Here is a 16,320-nt window from a genome sequence, read left to right as displayed (position 1 = left end):
ATAAAACATATCTCTGCTTCTATAATTTCTAGCAGATAATGGTTTTTCTTGCTTAATGGATATTTGTTGAAAGAAAGCAGAAAGAAGCTGCTTAAAGCCAAAGATTCTTTAAATATTCTATGATACCCTAAACAGTAAAGAAATAGACTTTTCGGGTTAGAAATGAGGAGGATGATAACTCTGAAAGGCAAGTCAACTATTGCCCCCAAGGCTGAAAATAGGTTGGAAGGACCTGAGACTATGAGACCTATGATGGCCTCCACCACTTTGCTGGGGCTGCAGTAGGGGATGGGCTTGGACTTATGGGAAAGGACTGAAATGAACAACATGGGAGTTGGATCCAGGTACAAGAGCAGAAATAGTGAGTGCAATTCCCCGGCGTGGCCCTGAAGTAACAGAACAGCTCAAATCTTGTCCTCCTGATATATTGGTGCTGAGTAAACATGTAAAGCACTGCATTGTGCTAGAGGGCAAGTGTGAGCCCCAGTAAGACCTGGGTTTAAGTTGTACTCCTACCGTTCCTAGCGACTGCATTTCTGTATCCAGACTCTAGTCTCTTACACCTTATCGTTTCATGAAGTTCTCTCTCTCGGGCACCCTATGGTACGTCACAACACTTTGTCCTTCAGTGCTCCTCTGTTCTCCCCTCCTTTTCTTACAAACTGTAATCCATGATCCATAATGATCACTCTCTTACACAACTCCACAAACCCTTCGCTCTTATTCTATTTCTCTCTCTGTATTAATTACCCGAAGAGAATCAACCCAGATTAACACTTCCAACTAATAGCAGAAGGTAGTTGGGGAAAACTAACTAAATAAATAAAACTAAACAATCTTACTTTAAATTTATAAACACTTTATTGGTTTCTGGGATTCTACTTTGATTATCTCTATTACTAGGTACTATCCATTTCTACTCAGCTGTCCTTGACTATCCCCCAAATCTTTCTCTTTCTCAATAGTGGGGTGCTCCAAGAATCGAGGCTTGAAAATGAATGTCTCATACAATGTTTCTGACACAGATTTCCCCATCTAGATAAATGGTAATTCTAGTCTTTGTGTTGTCCTGGTCAAAATCTTTGGAGTTACAACCCACATCCAATTCATCCACAGATTTTTCCAGCTCTATGTTGAAAATATATCTAGGATTTGAGTGCCATTAACACATATTCAATCCTTAATACGGACCTTAACTTTCATACAGATCTAAGTGGTAGCCTCCTAACTAAGCATCCTGCTTCCTCATCCCCTCCCAAGGTCATCTTTAATATGTGATGACATTTGAACCATCTTTTTAAAATGATCGCCTCCAGGGGCACCTGTGTGACTTAATCAGTTAAGTGTCTGCCGTTGGCTCAGGTCATGAGCCCAAAGACCTGGGACCCAACCCCTTTTAAGGCTCTCTGCTCAGCGAGGAATCTGCTTCTCCTTCTCCCTCTGATGCTGCTTGTGCTTTCTTGCTCTCTCTGTCCAAAATAAATACGTACATACATACATACATACATTTTAAATTAAATAAAATAAATAAATAAATATAAATAAATAAATAAAATGGTCACTTCCAATGCTTTCCTATTTCTCCCAGAGTAAAATTCAAAGACATAATTATGGCCTGCAAGCCCAAGGTGACCTACCTCCATTATCATATAATCTTCTACCACTTCCATTATTTTATATACCTCTTCACCCATAAATGGACATTTCATCAATATTCACCTCAGTCTAGAATCATGTCTTCCTTGAGGTCTCTGCCTAAACATACTGTATCAGAGGGACTTCCCCTGATCATCCTGTATAAAACAAGAGCTTCTCTTCTTCATACCATTCCCTATCCACTTCCTGCTCTGTTTTTTATACTATATTACTTCATATTGTAGTGTAGATTCAATGACACTAACTTAAAATTATATTCTTTGTGAATTTAGTCTCTATATTTGCAAATGTAAGGGCTCATGATGTTAGCTATTTTTATTGTTATTATTTAATTTATTTGACGTCTTTTTTTTTTTTTTTTTTTTTAAATTCTCAAACTCTTTCATGGTTGCGGTGGTCAGATCCTAGGGGAAATTCCCAGGGTGTTCACATCCTATAGACTCCTCCACCATTGTTGTGGGCAGGACATGACTTGCTTCTAGGCAATATGTCAAACATGAAGAGATTTTGCAAATGTAATTAAGTTTACAAATCATTTGCTTTTGAGTAAATAAAACAGGACATCATCTTAGGTGGGCATGACACAATCAGGTTAAAATTCCCAAGGGAGGGACTCTAAGATGCCAAGTCTCCTTGCTGTCTTGATGAAGTAAGTGGCAGTGTTGGAGAAATCTAAATGATAAGGAATTACAAGCAACCACTAGGAAAGTCACTTTTTTTGGACCATGTCCCACTGACAGCCAATACAAAAGCAGGGCCTTCAGTCATATAGCAATCAGTAAATAAATTCTGCTAATAATCTGAATGAGTTTAGAAGTCTATTGTCCCCATTCAGATATGAATGCAGCCTCGCCATACCTTAGTTGCAGGTTTGTGAGGTTGACAGTTAAAGAATCAGCTAAACCATGCCCTAAATTACAGAAATTATGAGATAATATGTGTGCATTTTTAAACTACTGAGATTGTGGAAATTTTTTACACACCAATCTGTTATACAAAACACTAACATAACATTCTTAAATGATTTTTCTTACCCTTCCCTCTCTTAAATAGCACATTGTTTTATCATTTTATATAGAACTTTCTGTTACTTTTCTCTTTACCTCATACTAAATTATTAACATTTGAAACATTTAAATTGATCACTGAGTGAATTTATAAGAGTCCTTCTTTCTATCACAGTAATGAAATGTTCAGGAAGGCACACAGAAAGAAGGGACTAAAACAACAATTTGCTTCTCATGTTTGATTGGAAGAATTTAAGCAAGTAGATAGTAATAATGTTTGTTTATTGTTTGCAATTAAAAATATTTTAAAATACTTTAAGATATCAGCAAAGCCTTACAACTATTCTGAAGGAGAGATAATTATGCATATTTCACTCATCATAAATTTGAATCTCAGAGCATGTAAGTGACTTGCACAAGGTCACATAATTAGGGAACACTACATGTATTTCTTTTGAGCCCAGATCACAAGCACTATTTGCTACATCATTTTGTCTATTATCATGGGATTAATTATATTAGGTTATATGGAGAACATTAACAAAATATCTATCTGGCTAGCACAAACATTCATGAACTAGAAGGATCTGTTCAATTTATGAGCATTAAAACAGGAGACATCTTTGATAATGAAGACAAGATAATTAATATGAAATTTAGAAGTTGAAGAGCACTTGCAACTCATCATGAACGTAGTGTCCTCTAGCCCCAAACATGCCCTTTGTCAATGTGAGTAATTAGAGCTTCTGACTACATTTAGTAATGATCTATTTTTTAGAAACACTAACTAATTAACTCATACAACATTATCTCATCTACATTTTACAAGTTGAAGAAACTAAAGCAGAAAAAATAAAGATTAAGAATCTAGCCCAGCGTCACAGCACATTAACAGAACAGTAAAGATTAATGTTTTTGACCTCTTAATATCTTTTGCTAAATGGATCTGAAGCCATATTGTTGTTATGAATACTTTGTAATTTGTAATTCCTAGAGCTTTTTCCAGAGTTTTTGTTAATTCTTGTTGGAAAGACCAGTGGTCTTGGACTCTTCATATGTCATATTCAGCTATCCACTTGACAGAGCAGCATACTAACTAACTACTATGTCATATACTATGACATATACTATGTCATAACTATGTCATATTCAGCTATCCACCTGACAGAGCAGCATACTAACTAACATACTAACATACAGCAATGGGCTGTGGGTCAACCCCTCACTGGGGGACAAGTAATAGTGCTTGAATGTTCTGAATAGCCCATCATCCCAACAATTCTTCTGGCCCTTGGGTAAACCTAGCTATGCATTTTATGAATCTATATTCAAGTAGGTGATTATTGCCAAAGGAACGGTTATGACTGGATTCATTTTGTATTTATGACAACATTCCTAAATCTGAATTCCATAAACCCAGACAACTCCCTGACAATTCCCTTGTATGTGGTATTTTCTATTCCGTAGAGGAATGTTTCCCTCTCATATTGTGAGCCTCACAACATAGTTCATAGACAAAGTGGATGCAGAGTAAAATAGTCCCTCCATATCTGATGGAAATATATTCTAAGACCCCCCCATAGATGCCTGAGACCATAGTTAGTACCAAAACCTATATAAGCTATGTTTATTCATGCATATGTATGATAAATTTTAATTTATAATTAAGGCACAGGAAAAGATTGACAATAATAACTAATGATAAAATAGAATAATTATAACAATATACCATAATAAAAGTTACGTAGTTTCCCTCTTTCTCTCTCAGAATACGTTGTTGCCCTGTACTCACTCTCCCTCCCATGAAGATGTGAGATGATAAAATACCTCTGTGACGAGATGAAGTTAGGTGAATGACATAAGCATTATGATATAGTGTTAGGCTACTACTGACCTATTGACCAGACATCAGGAGGAGGATTGTCTATTTCCTGACCACAATGACTGTGAATAACTGGTACTTTGGAATGTGAAACCAGGATGAGGATGGATTACTGTATGTGCATCCAGTCAACAAGGATCTGAATCTACATACTTTGCCACATCTGCTATTACTTGGGAAAGTTAGCTCTTCCACATGTAGCCCAGCCATTCAACTTCTGTGCTAGAGTTCATTCCTTCTTACCTTTATGGACCATGCTCTTATTGTCATTGGTTTCTTTCCTCACCGTCATGTATACATATATAATATCCCCCATCTTAAATGGCAAAATAAAAATTAACAGCAATTGCTTGAATGTATATATATTTCTAGCTACCACCTCATTTTTCTGCTAATTTCCACAACAAAACTCATAGTAAGAACTGTCGCGGCCGGCGCGACAAATCGATCAGGAACGTGAGGGTAAGAGGATGGTGAAAAGAAATTAAGAGACAAAGAGATGGGGGCAGGAGGAGCACCAAGGAGGATGTCCAATAGTGCCAAGTTTATCCAAGGCTGTGAGGCATTATATAGCTAACAGAAACAATCATAAGAAAGTATCTATTTTTAGCCGATTACTAAAGAGTTGGCAACATGCACAGAAAACCCTTCAAGCTTTCCCATTATCCATTTCCCAAGCACCAATAGCAGACCCTCTAGCTCCAGATGTACTAACTTCAAGGCTACTCAAGACATAGTTTATGTAAGCACAGCACAATCTTACAATGGTGTAGTGTATGGCCTGTGCAAGGACAGCAAGGACCAGCCAAGAATTTCTGACCCCGACCAACTCGTTTCTATCTGACTAGCAAATGTGTGGGAAGTCACATAGGCGAGCGCACAACACATAGCACAGACCCTTTCTCAGGGCTACTCGACTTTATCGACCTAAGCCTTTTATTAGGCTATTCAGCCTTTAAAGGAGGCACAAGTCAGGGTCTGGTTTGGTCCTTGTCTCAAGCCTTATCATGGCCTCCCACAAAGAACTGTATATAAGTACTGCCTCTGTACCTCAACCTCTCCTTACTACAACACTCAATATGTTTTAACAGTGTTCTTTGATGGATTTGTCCACTCTGCATGCCCTTAACTGAGGGCACCACAGGCTGTCTTAGGTTCCCATCCCTTCTTATTCCTCTATATGTTCTCCTTAGAAAAATGTTATCCAAACTCTGAGGTCTCATAAAGTATTTTCTGAGGACTCTCATTTCAAACTCTAATTCCATCTCCTTTCCTAAGTTTCAGACTTTTTTTTTAATCAACTGTTCTTTTACACTTAAATATGTAATAGACATATCCACCTTACACCAGCCTCTACCAATCTTCTCTCCTTCTCAAGCCTTCTCCAGTATATTGAAGACTCAGTGCATATTTGTTTGGGAAAAAATGTTTAAATGACAAAGTATGAAGATTATGAATGCAAATAGAAAGAAAAGAAAAGAATAAAAAATAAAAATATTAATTAGGAGAAATAATTAAATAAATAGTAGTACTTTTATTGTAGAGAAAAGGAGGAGAAAGAGAGAGAGAGACTAATGTTATACTGTTACTTCGAAAAAATTAAAAGTTGGCAAGACTTTTTTGACCACCAAGCAAGACTTTGTGATAAGTACTGCACAAATTTTGCTCTAATAAACACTGGAGAGAGTATGGAACATAAAAACAAATAGGAGAGGTTATGTGTGTGTGTGTATGTGTGTGCATGCGTGTGTGTGTGTATAATACAAAAAAGTGTACCTATAAAGTTCCAAATGATTTTCAAAAAAAAATATATATATATGTATATATATATATATATATATATATATATAGCATGTTATACTCCTACTTGCCATTGCTATATATTGTATTGTATATGATAGATTATACTCCCACTTGCAAAATGGGCCATTTTACAGATGACTCTAATACTTTAACATTTCAATACATTGAGAAGTGTGTGCATATGTTATTTCTCTCTCTCTCTCTCTCTTTCTCTCTCTCTCAGCTTGGAGTTTGAGAGACTTACCTTCAAAATCAATAAAATATGGTTCTAGAGGAGATGCATCTGTTCTTATCAAGTGGCAATAAAATATGGTTCTAGAGGAGATGCATCTGTTCTTATCAAATGGCTTTGGAATAAAAGAATACCACACTGGATATATTACCTGAACGTAAAATTCTCAGAAGCCATTCTGAAGCAACTAAAACAATCCAAATGTTCTTATACTTATAAAATCAATATGAATTTTTGATAGAGTGCTTAGTCATTAACCATTTTGAATCTAATAGCTAGTAGCCAATGGCTTATAGAGTGTCATACTCTTTGATGTTGTTTTCAACATGAAGATGCATTTCAGACCATCAGACAGAGCTTCAGACTAATGATTTCATGATTGCAATTCCTGTTTGCTACTGTTCCAACACATAGCCAAGATGACTTTATGATCACCTTCTGGAATTGCAAAAGCTCCCAATAAATATGGAATTTATGTGTAAATAATGCCTGTTAATGTCATATGGCTCATTTGAATGTCACTGGCAGTTTCTCAACTGGACACTCTTTTTATTTACCGTTTAATCCAAGAGCAAATATTGGAAACTACACACACATTAGGGCAATTTGTTACCCTACAGAGTTGGGTACTAAATACAGCATAATATAATAAGGAATCGAACTAAGGCAAATATTCCACTCTCATAAAAGTTGGTATCATGTGAGCAGACCAGCTATTTAGGATAAAATGTCTCCAGTGTGTTCTCCAATAATCTGGGGCAGAAAATGCTACTTAATATTGAGGATAGCATTTCTAATAAAAAAAGGTTTTTTTCAATAACTTTGACATTGAGATATATCTTTGTTCAATGTAAATGTATAATTGATTTTGGTGAGAGGTAATTTTAAGGTTTTTACTTTCACCTTTACCTACATGTCATCTAACAAATACATCAGTTTCTTGATTGAGAAAGATGGTGTGGCTCTGCCTTATTGATCATTAAAGCATGCATTTCTGTGTGTGTGCAAGAAAAATGTATCAAAATATGATCCACATCATAAAAACCACATAGTAGAATAGAGGATGCAGTTGTGTCTTGAGAGTGGATTTACATTGTTTGCTGTTACTCAGTTTTCTCAAAAGAATGAAATATTAATTATTAAACAAAATATCTTGGCTAGTGAGTAAACTAAACAAAGCCAAATGAAACAAAAGATAAAAGAAAAACAAGGGGAACATGTAGACTACAATGTAAAATATTGTTAAATAAACTTCCAACTCCAACTATTTGTGGGAACTCAGAAACAATGAAAAACCAAATAATAGCATTCTCAATGATATTCAGTTTTTAGATAATCAATTTAGACAGACCATGGGTAACAGTGAATATTTTATTTAAAATGGTGTTCTGCTAATTTCCTTTTTGTTAAGGATTATAATAATAGTATTTAGAGTTATACACAATGGACATTTTTGTATAGGAAATATTTTCTTAGTTCAAGAAGTGTTAAAAAAATTGACAAGTGTTATTTTGTCACTTTTGAAATAATTTCTGAAGTCCCTTAATAACAGAATGGATTATTTCTATCGTGTATTGTTGAGGTATACCTCTCCCCAAAGAAGGTATGTTAAACTATACAGACCTATAACAGCACAATTGCAAAGAGAGAGCAAATCATACTTGAAGGATGTTCTTTACGTGTCTGCATTAGTATCTATATATTAAATAATAAAACGAGTTAATCATCATTACATATTTGAGAAATTTTGGAAATAAAATTTTGACAAAATCTGTAAACATTCCAGGATTCTTATTGCTATATACATATATCCAATAGAAAAACAAACTTTGAAGTAAGCATTTAAGGCCTTTCACATTGTATTTGACTTTCATGTATTTTAGAGTTGTACTTTGGTATTTTACAGCTTGAAAATATACTTTAATTTCTGAATTTACTCTTATCATATCCTGACATTCTTAGAAATTCTCCAGGTAATATGCAGTTTACCTCAAATCTAAGTGGCCCAGCTGGTTTCAATATTGTCTTCAGGATTTCCTAAGCAGGAAACTATGACATCTAACCTTTAGCTTGAATCCAGAAAAATAAACACATTTTAATTCTTTAATAATCAAATTCTGGAGACACAATTTGGCTGGGTAGAATCCCTAAATTTCCAGAAAAAGGAAGCATTCTCAAGGATTTACTTAGTTGAAAAAGACTCAGACATCCCTGTCACAGAAAATTTTGAGTATTTTTACCTATAAAATTTCATCTTTAGTTTCTAAGGTAGAACTTACAGGCATTTGTTTATATCACAGCAAACTAGATAAGTCCAGTTATCATATTCAATTAATATAACTGAATTGTACCCAAATAGGTTGTTCTATAAAAATCTGATTACTGAGTTTTTCTTAGAATAAAATATCTGTCATAAAGAGGTACACAAATCTGTACTGAGAATGAGCAAAAGGGTTTTTTGTTGTCATTGTTGTTATATTTTTTTCCTCCCTCAAGAACATTCTTCCATGCCAATTCTCCCTCCCTCCATCCTTCTCTCTTGCATATATAATTTTACTTGCAAAGGGGGAAGGCAGAGAGTTTTTAGTTTAACAAAGCTCAAGTTGATAACATATCTGTTAAACAGTGTTATTAATGTAGTAGAGATGCAATCCAGAGGACTTTAGACTGGAACATTCAGCTATAAAGCATTGTGTGTAACACAAATGACCTGTGCTTTGAAATCAGTGGTTTAAGCTATAAATATTGGCATTGACATTTCGTGTTATTTGACTTTGAGCCAATAAGGTAAGCCTCCTGAAACCCACACTTAAATGAGAGTAGCATATGTCCAGACAATGGTAGGAAAAAACTTAAGAGTGGTCTGAATGGTGCTATGGCATTAACCAGTATGTGGATGGGAGTAGTCAATGTCATGTTTGAGAAAATGGGAATCAAGCACTGTGGCAGAAAATGGTTCCAGAAGAAAGTTATTTGCATCTTGTTATGTAGATCCTAGTGGTGCTTTAAAATTCATTAAGCAAGACATGGATAAAGTAATGGAACATTAATTTTGTAGAGATATATAAAGTAATTTGAAACTGAATACATTAAAAAAAAACAATAAAAGACATTTGGAAAAGACAGTTGGATTGAACATATGTGTTTACCTCCATTACCCAAGACTCACTATAATAATAATAAAGTTATAAAATTAAAAAAAACATAAACCAACAAAGAATTAGAAAAACAAACAAGATAATAGCTACAGTATGAGTAAGTCTGGAAAGAGAATAGACAAGTTATAATTGATTTAGCAAATCAATGAAAGTTTAGACATTTCTGAAGTAATTGTGGGAGAATTCTGACCTATATAAGTGAACTCCAGAAAGATTAATAAATTTGGGGCAGCAATCATCAGAGGGCAAGAAGGGCAGAAAATAAATATTTTTTAGAAGTCTGCTCAAAAAAATTTTTATTAGCATGGACAGAAATACAACTGCCTCTCTAAAGCAAGGGAGGAAACAAGAGCTTGTTTCTTTGAATAAGACATAAGAAACACAAAAAAATGGAAAAGCATGCCTAGATGTGGATGTGGTACCTTACACAAACAGACATGCTCAACTGATGGCAAAAACTCCTCCAGATTCCAGTTCAGTTTCTCACTGGGCTCAAAAACATTTAAGAGTAGTACAGTCTCATTAGAATATGAAAATATTCCTCTGTAGGAGGAAATGAAATTTGGTATTGTGATTCAGAAATTTATCAGCAAGTATGCATCTAAGAATATTGTTCAAAAACTAACATTAAGGAAATAAACAGCTTTGTTATATAAGAACAGGGATTTTCTTAATGTATGTAGATTTCATTATTGAGAAAGAAAATGTCCATTTTATGTTTCAAACTATAAGAAACTATAGCCAGAGGTATTACTTATTTCATTTTTAGAAATAGTATAGTTAGTTGTTACTCACACAATATCATTATTATCCAGATTTTCTGTTAAATTATTCATTTCTTAATGTTTCACCATCACAAAACATCAACAGCATTATAATGGTCTTGGATTTCAATGGGTCAGAAAAATTCTTGCTAACTAAATGAATTATTATGTTAAATGGTGTGGATTAATTTTATATACTTGACAAGAGACATTCAGACCATTTAAAAATCATTTAAAAAATTTCCTTTCTCTCAGGCTTGAAGGTTATTTACAAAGGACCAAATTGCATCAAATTGATCACATTTACCTACTTTATGGTAGTACTTTGCAGAATAATTAAAGGCATCTTTCTATAAAATCATTACTAACAACACCAGTCTCTGATCAATTCAGTACAATTAAGAGAAACAAAATATCTTGGGTGTTCAAATTTTAGCGAGCAAAATTTAACTTAATTCAATATAAACAGCCTTTTTACATTGCGATATTATTCCAATTTTTATCAACTTTAATTTTAAAATTTCATTTATTTGACAGAGATAGACACAGTGAGAGAGGGAACACAAGCAGGAGGAGTGGGAGAAAGAGAAGCAGGCTTCCTACTGATCAGGGAGCCCGATGCGGGGCTTGATCCCAGGACCCTGGGATCTTTACCTGAGTCGAAGGCAGAGGCCCAATAACAGAGGCACCCAGGCGCCCCTAATTTTTGACTTCTTATTCTATTGTCTTTCATGCATTTCCCTGCACATAGGTTTCAGTATCTATATCTAAAGTTATTGCTAGAACTGTAAAATTTCACACATGTTATCATTTATACACTTGGTGATCAATGAAGACTTGGAACTTGACATCAATATTGATCTAAATTTTTAGGAAATTAGGTTATTTATTCCTCTTTGTAATTAAATGGATATTTGGGGGAAAATGGAAATTCTCATTAAGAAACAATTACTCAAGGGCGCCTGGGTGGCTCAGTGTGTTAAAGCCTCTGCTTTCAGCTCAGGTCATAATCTCAGGGTCCTGGGATCAAGCCCCATGTCAATCTTGGTGATTAAGCAGAAAAATAAGATTTTCATATTACTCAAGTTTCAAGCAAACAAAGGAACAAACAGTGTTTCAAGGTAATAAGATTTCCACAAAACGTCTTGTAGCAATACTAGTAAGTCCAAAGCATCAAGAACTATGGATAAAGAATCCCTCTGAGTCACTCAAGAACCTCATTTAGCCCAGAGGAAGTTCCTATACAGAGTAACCCTCCCATGATGTCAGTAAGGAGTGAATAACAGATACTACCCCACAGCATGGGGCAGTAGCGATGAGCAGGGAATGCACAAGGGACACTCTCAACATTGGATTCACACAGTGGCAGAGCACAAGTCACGAGAACAATGAGAAGAGAAATAACTTTAGACAAAAAATGAATGGTTCTCTCCAGGACAAAAGTTGGAAGTCTGGTGGATTCTTTCAAAGGTTCTTATTAAACACAGGCAAGCAAGACTCAGAGACAAGAAACTTTATTATTATCAATGTTTCAGGAGGGCCATAAACCATGGGTAATTATATTAAAAAAAATACTATGATGATATTTGACCTCCATGTGTTAAAGTACAATCGGCCACGTTAAGTTTGGAGAAAATCTGGAATTTATCATGGTCACAATGAAAAATGGAGTGATCTGTGATTGCAATGGTTTGGGGAGGAGAGAGGAAAGGAAGAAGTAGTTGGAGGACAGGGAATTTTTAGGACAGTGAAACTATTCTGCGTGATATGGTAATGTTGGATACACATTATGCATCTGGCAAAACCCAGAGAATTACAAAGAAAGTGAACCCTGTAAAATATGGACTTTAGCTCATAACAATATGTCAATGTAAGTTCATTAGTTCATTAGTTCCAGCAAATGTACTGCACCAAGGCAAAATGTTAATAATAGAGAAAACTGAAAGAGTTAGGAATAGGGGATATATGTGAACTATGAACACTGCTCAATTTTTCTGTAAACTTAAAACTGCTTTAAAATAAAGTCTAATGGCTAAAAACAAGAAACAGAAGGAGAAAGACATCTCAAACTAACACTAATCAAAAGAATACTGGACTATCTATAATTTTGGCAAAGCCAACTTCAGAATAAAGAAAATAACCAAAAAAAGTGACATTATGTATTAATAAAGGTGTCAATTTCCAAAAGGGCATAAAAATCCTAAAAGTATAAAATATGACTTCAGAGTGTCAACATATGTGAAACAAAAATTGATAGATTCAGCAAGCACAAAAAAGTACATTGTTTACTTGAACAACAATATCAATCATTCTAATATAACTGACATATATAGAATATTCCCCAACAGCAACAAAGCACACAACCCAAATGGATTATTCACTAATAAAACCACATTCTGGGCCACAAAACACACTACTCAAATTTGAATTAGAAGTAACCCAAAATATGTTCTCATGTTACAGTGAAACTCAACTAGAAATAAATAACAAAAATAGTTAACTAAAAATAAATAACAAAAAATAGTTGAAAAATTGTCCACATATTTGGAAATTAAATAGCACTCTTTTTTTTTTTTTATTAACCTATAATGTATTATTTGTTTCAGGGATATAGGTCTGTGATTCATCAGTTTTACACAATTCACAATGTTCACCATAGCATATATCCTCCCCAATGTCCATCATCCAGCTAAACAACACTCTTCTACATAACACTTGGGTCAAAGAAAAATCTCAAAAGGAGCTTAAAAATTATGAAAAATGTAAAAATAAAATATATTAAAATGTGTAGATATAGGGAAAAATTGTTGAGAGGAAAATTTGTAAAACTAAGTGCATATATCAGGAAAAAATAAAGATCTATAATCAGTAATCTAAGCTCCACCTCAGGAAACCAAAGAACAAAATAGAATTTAAGATTCGTTTAAGCAGAAAAAATAAAAAAGAAACAACAAAAATTTGAGTGAAAGACACTGAAATTGAAAAAAGAAAAACAATAGAGAAAATCACTGAAACTAAAAAATTGAGTTCTGAAAAGACCAGCAAATTTGATAAGCCTCTAACCAGGCTAACACAGAAAAAGGAAAAGGAAAAAAAGAAAAGAAAAGAAAAATGAAAAGATAAATTATTAATAACAACAACAACAATAAAAAAGAGAGGTCATTATTACCTATCCTGTGGGATGTTAAAAGGGTCATAAAGAAAACCAGGAACAACTTCATGATAATATAGATGAAATGGAACATTCCTTGACTGACACAGGATGGTTAAAATTCACACAAGCAGAAAGAGATAAAATGATTAGGCCCACATCTATTAAAGACATTGAATCAGTAATTAAGAACCTTCCAAAAAGGAAACTTCCAACCCAAATAATTTTACTGGTAAATTTCACCAAGCATTTAAAGAAGAAATGATACTACTTACCACCATCTCTTCCAGAAAATAACAATGGAGGGAGCTTATTTTATAATGTTAGTATTACCATGGTAACCAAAATCAGATAAAAGCATCACAAAGAAATTATTTATATTTAATGTTGAGTTGCTATATGTTTTCCCACTGAGATACAAAATAAAAGATACCCTCCCTCATTAGTCCCACTCTACTTATAGTTTGATTTTTAGAATATTAAAAGTGTATGCATGTTTGAAAGGATAAAATAAAAGTGTCTTTGTTCACATGCAAGACTGCCTAAGTAGAAGAGTAAAAACAATTCTTAAAAAATCCTAGAAATAATAAAGGACTATAACATGATCACAGGATATATGGTTTAGCATATGTATTTTGTATAAAATATTATACTTTGTTATCTCACTCTTCTTTCTCTCATAGATATCTGAATATATATACCAAAAAAGGAATATGAAATAAAAATACCACATAGTCCCATAAGAATTGAATACTGAAGTATAAATCTAATAAAATATGTGTAGGATTCATATATAGAAAAGTATAAAATGCTAGTAAAATAAATAAAAAAGTAAAAACATCAAGAGAAATTCTGTGCTTGTGGATTGAAAGAATCAGTACCACTAAGACGCCTACTCCTTCTAACTGGATATTTATATCCCATGCAACCCCAATCAAAATTCCAGCAAGATATTTTCTAGATATGGACAAGCTAATATAAAGTTACTGTGGAAAGGAGAAAAACCTAGAAAAGCCAAAACAATAATAGAAAATTAAGTACAAAGTTGTAGTATTCAGAGTTCATGACCTAAGACTTACTTTAAAGTTTACAGTAATCAAAAAAGCATGCTATTGGCACAAGAATGGACGTGGAGATCAGTGAAAACATATAAACAACCCAGGAATAGATGCACGCAAATTGAGCCAACTGATATTTTACAAACAAGCAAAGGTAATTCAAACCACAGGGGATCTGTTTAGAGTGTTGAAATTATCCTGCAAAATGCTTGTACTCTAGGCACATGATGCAGTGCATTTGTAAAATCCCAGAGATTTATAGCTCAACTAGTAAATATTAAAATAAACACACTTCTAAAAAAATCATTTCATTTAAGAGGTCAGGAGAATCCAGGATGGATACAGAATGTGACTTGGGGCTAGTTGTATGAGTAAGGTCAGTATCACCCTTTCATTTTTCTGTCAACTTGAAGTTGTCCTAAAAATGTATTTCTTTTAAAAAGCTCTGCAAACCACAAACAGGATACATTTGAAGAGAATCAAATCAAACACTATAGATGAAGGAAAGTTCTGAAAAACAAAAAAACAATAAAAAGTTGCATTATATGCTAGCATAATAGCAAGAATTACAGCTAGCTTCATTAAAAACAATTGAAACCAGAAACAATAAAATTATATATTTAATGAGTTTATGAAAAAATGTGTCAACCCAGAATTTATATCTAATAATGTATTTTTTTCAAAATTAGGTTTCAATAACAAAAATTTCAAGTAAAGAACACAGGCAATTTATTGCTAACTGACCTGGACTACAAGAAAAACTATTTGTAGCTCTTTGCATAAAATAAAGCAAAACAACAATAAAAAAATTAGCTTTAACTTATTCATTCATGTATGTACCTGCAGGAAAAAATTAAGATCACTAGAAAAGGAAATTGTGAAGGTAGATATAAAGTAATATTTTCAAAGTATATTAAATTGATATAACTCCTGAAAGCAAAAAAAATTACTACTTTATCATTGATATATATAATATAGATAATACATATAGAAAGAAAATATGTTATAGCAAGAGAATTAGCAGAGATACAGAAAAATATGCAACCAACTAGGTTATATTAAACAAAACTTTCTCATATTAAAAAAAGAAGACAGAAATCAGCAATGATATAGAAGTTTTAAACTACATTATTATCACTTACCTAAAAGGAACTTGTGGACTATTATATCTAACAGCTATAAGATACACAGTCTTTAGGGCTATAAAACAAGTCTCAAGAAATCAAAAATGATTATATGTTCTGTGACTATAACACACACACACACAAAAACTTAAAAAAAAAGAATAATGAGAAAATCTTCAAGTGTTTGAGTAATAGCAGTATGTGTCTAAATAATACTTGTTAAAAGAAAATGCAACAGGAATTTAAAAATATATTGGAACAGGATGGAAATAGAAATTTATCCTGTCCAAATTTATATAATTCAGGCAAGTCTTTGGATAAATTATAAGTTACAATAAAAGTTTTACAAATAGTTAAGTTTTATCATCTATCTCAAGATTCTAAAACGGGAAAAACAAATTAAAACCAGAGGAAGGATGGACATTTTAGTGATGAAAGATCAAAGTTACAAAATTGAGAAAAAAAATCCATGAGTATTAATCTTC

This window comes from Lontra canadensis, unplaced genomic scaffold, assembly GCF_010015895.1.
Source record: "Lontra canadensis isolate GAN:19392208 unplaced genomic scaffold, GSC_riverotter_1.0 scaffold22, whole genome shotgun sequence".
In the NCBI taxonomy this organism is placed as follows: Eukaryota; Metazoa; Chordata; class Mammalia; order Carnivora; family Mustelidae; genus Lontra; species Lontra canadensis.
Note: the sequence above shows the minus strand (reverse complement) of the source record.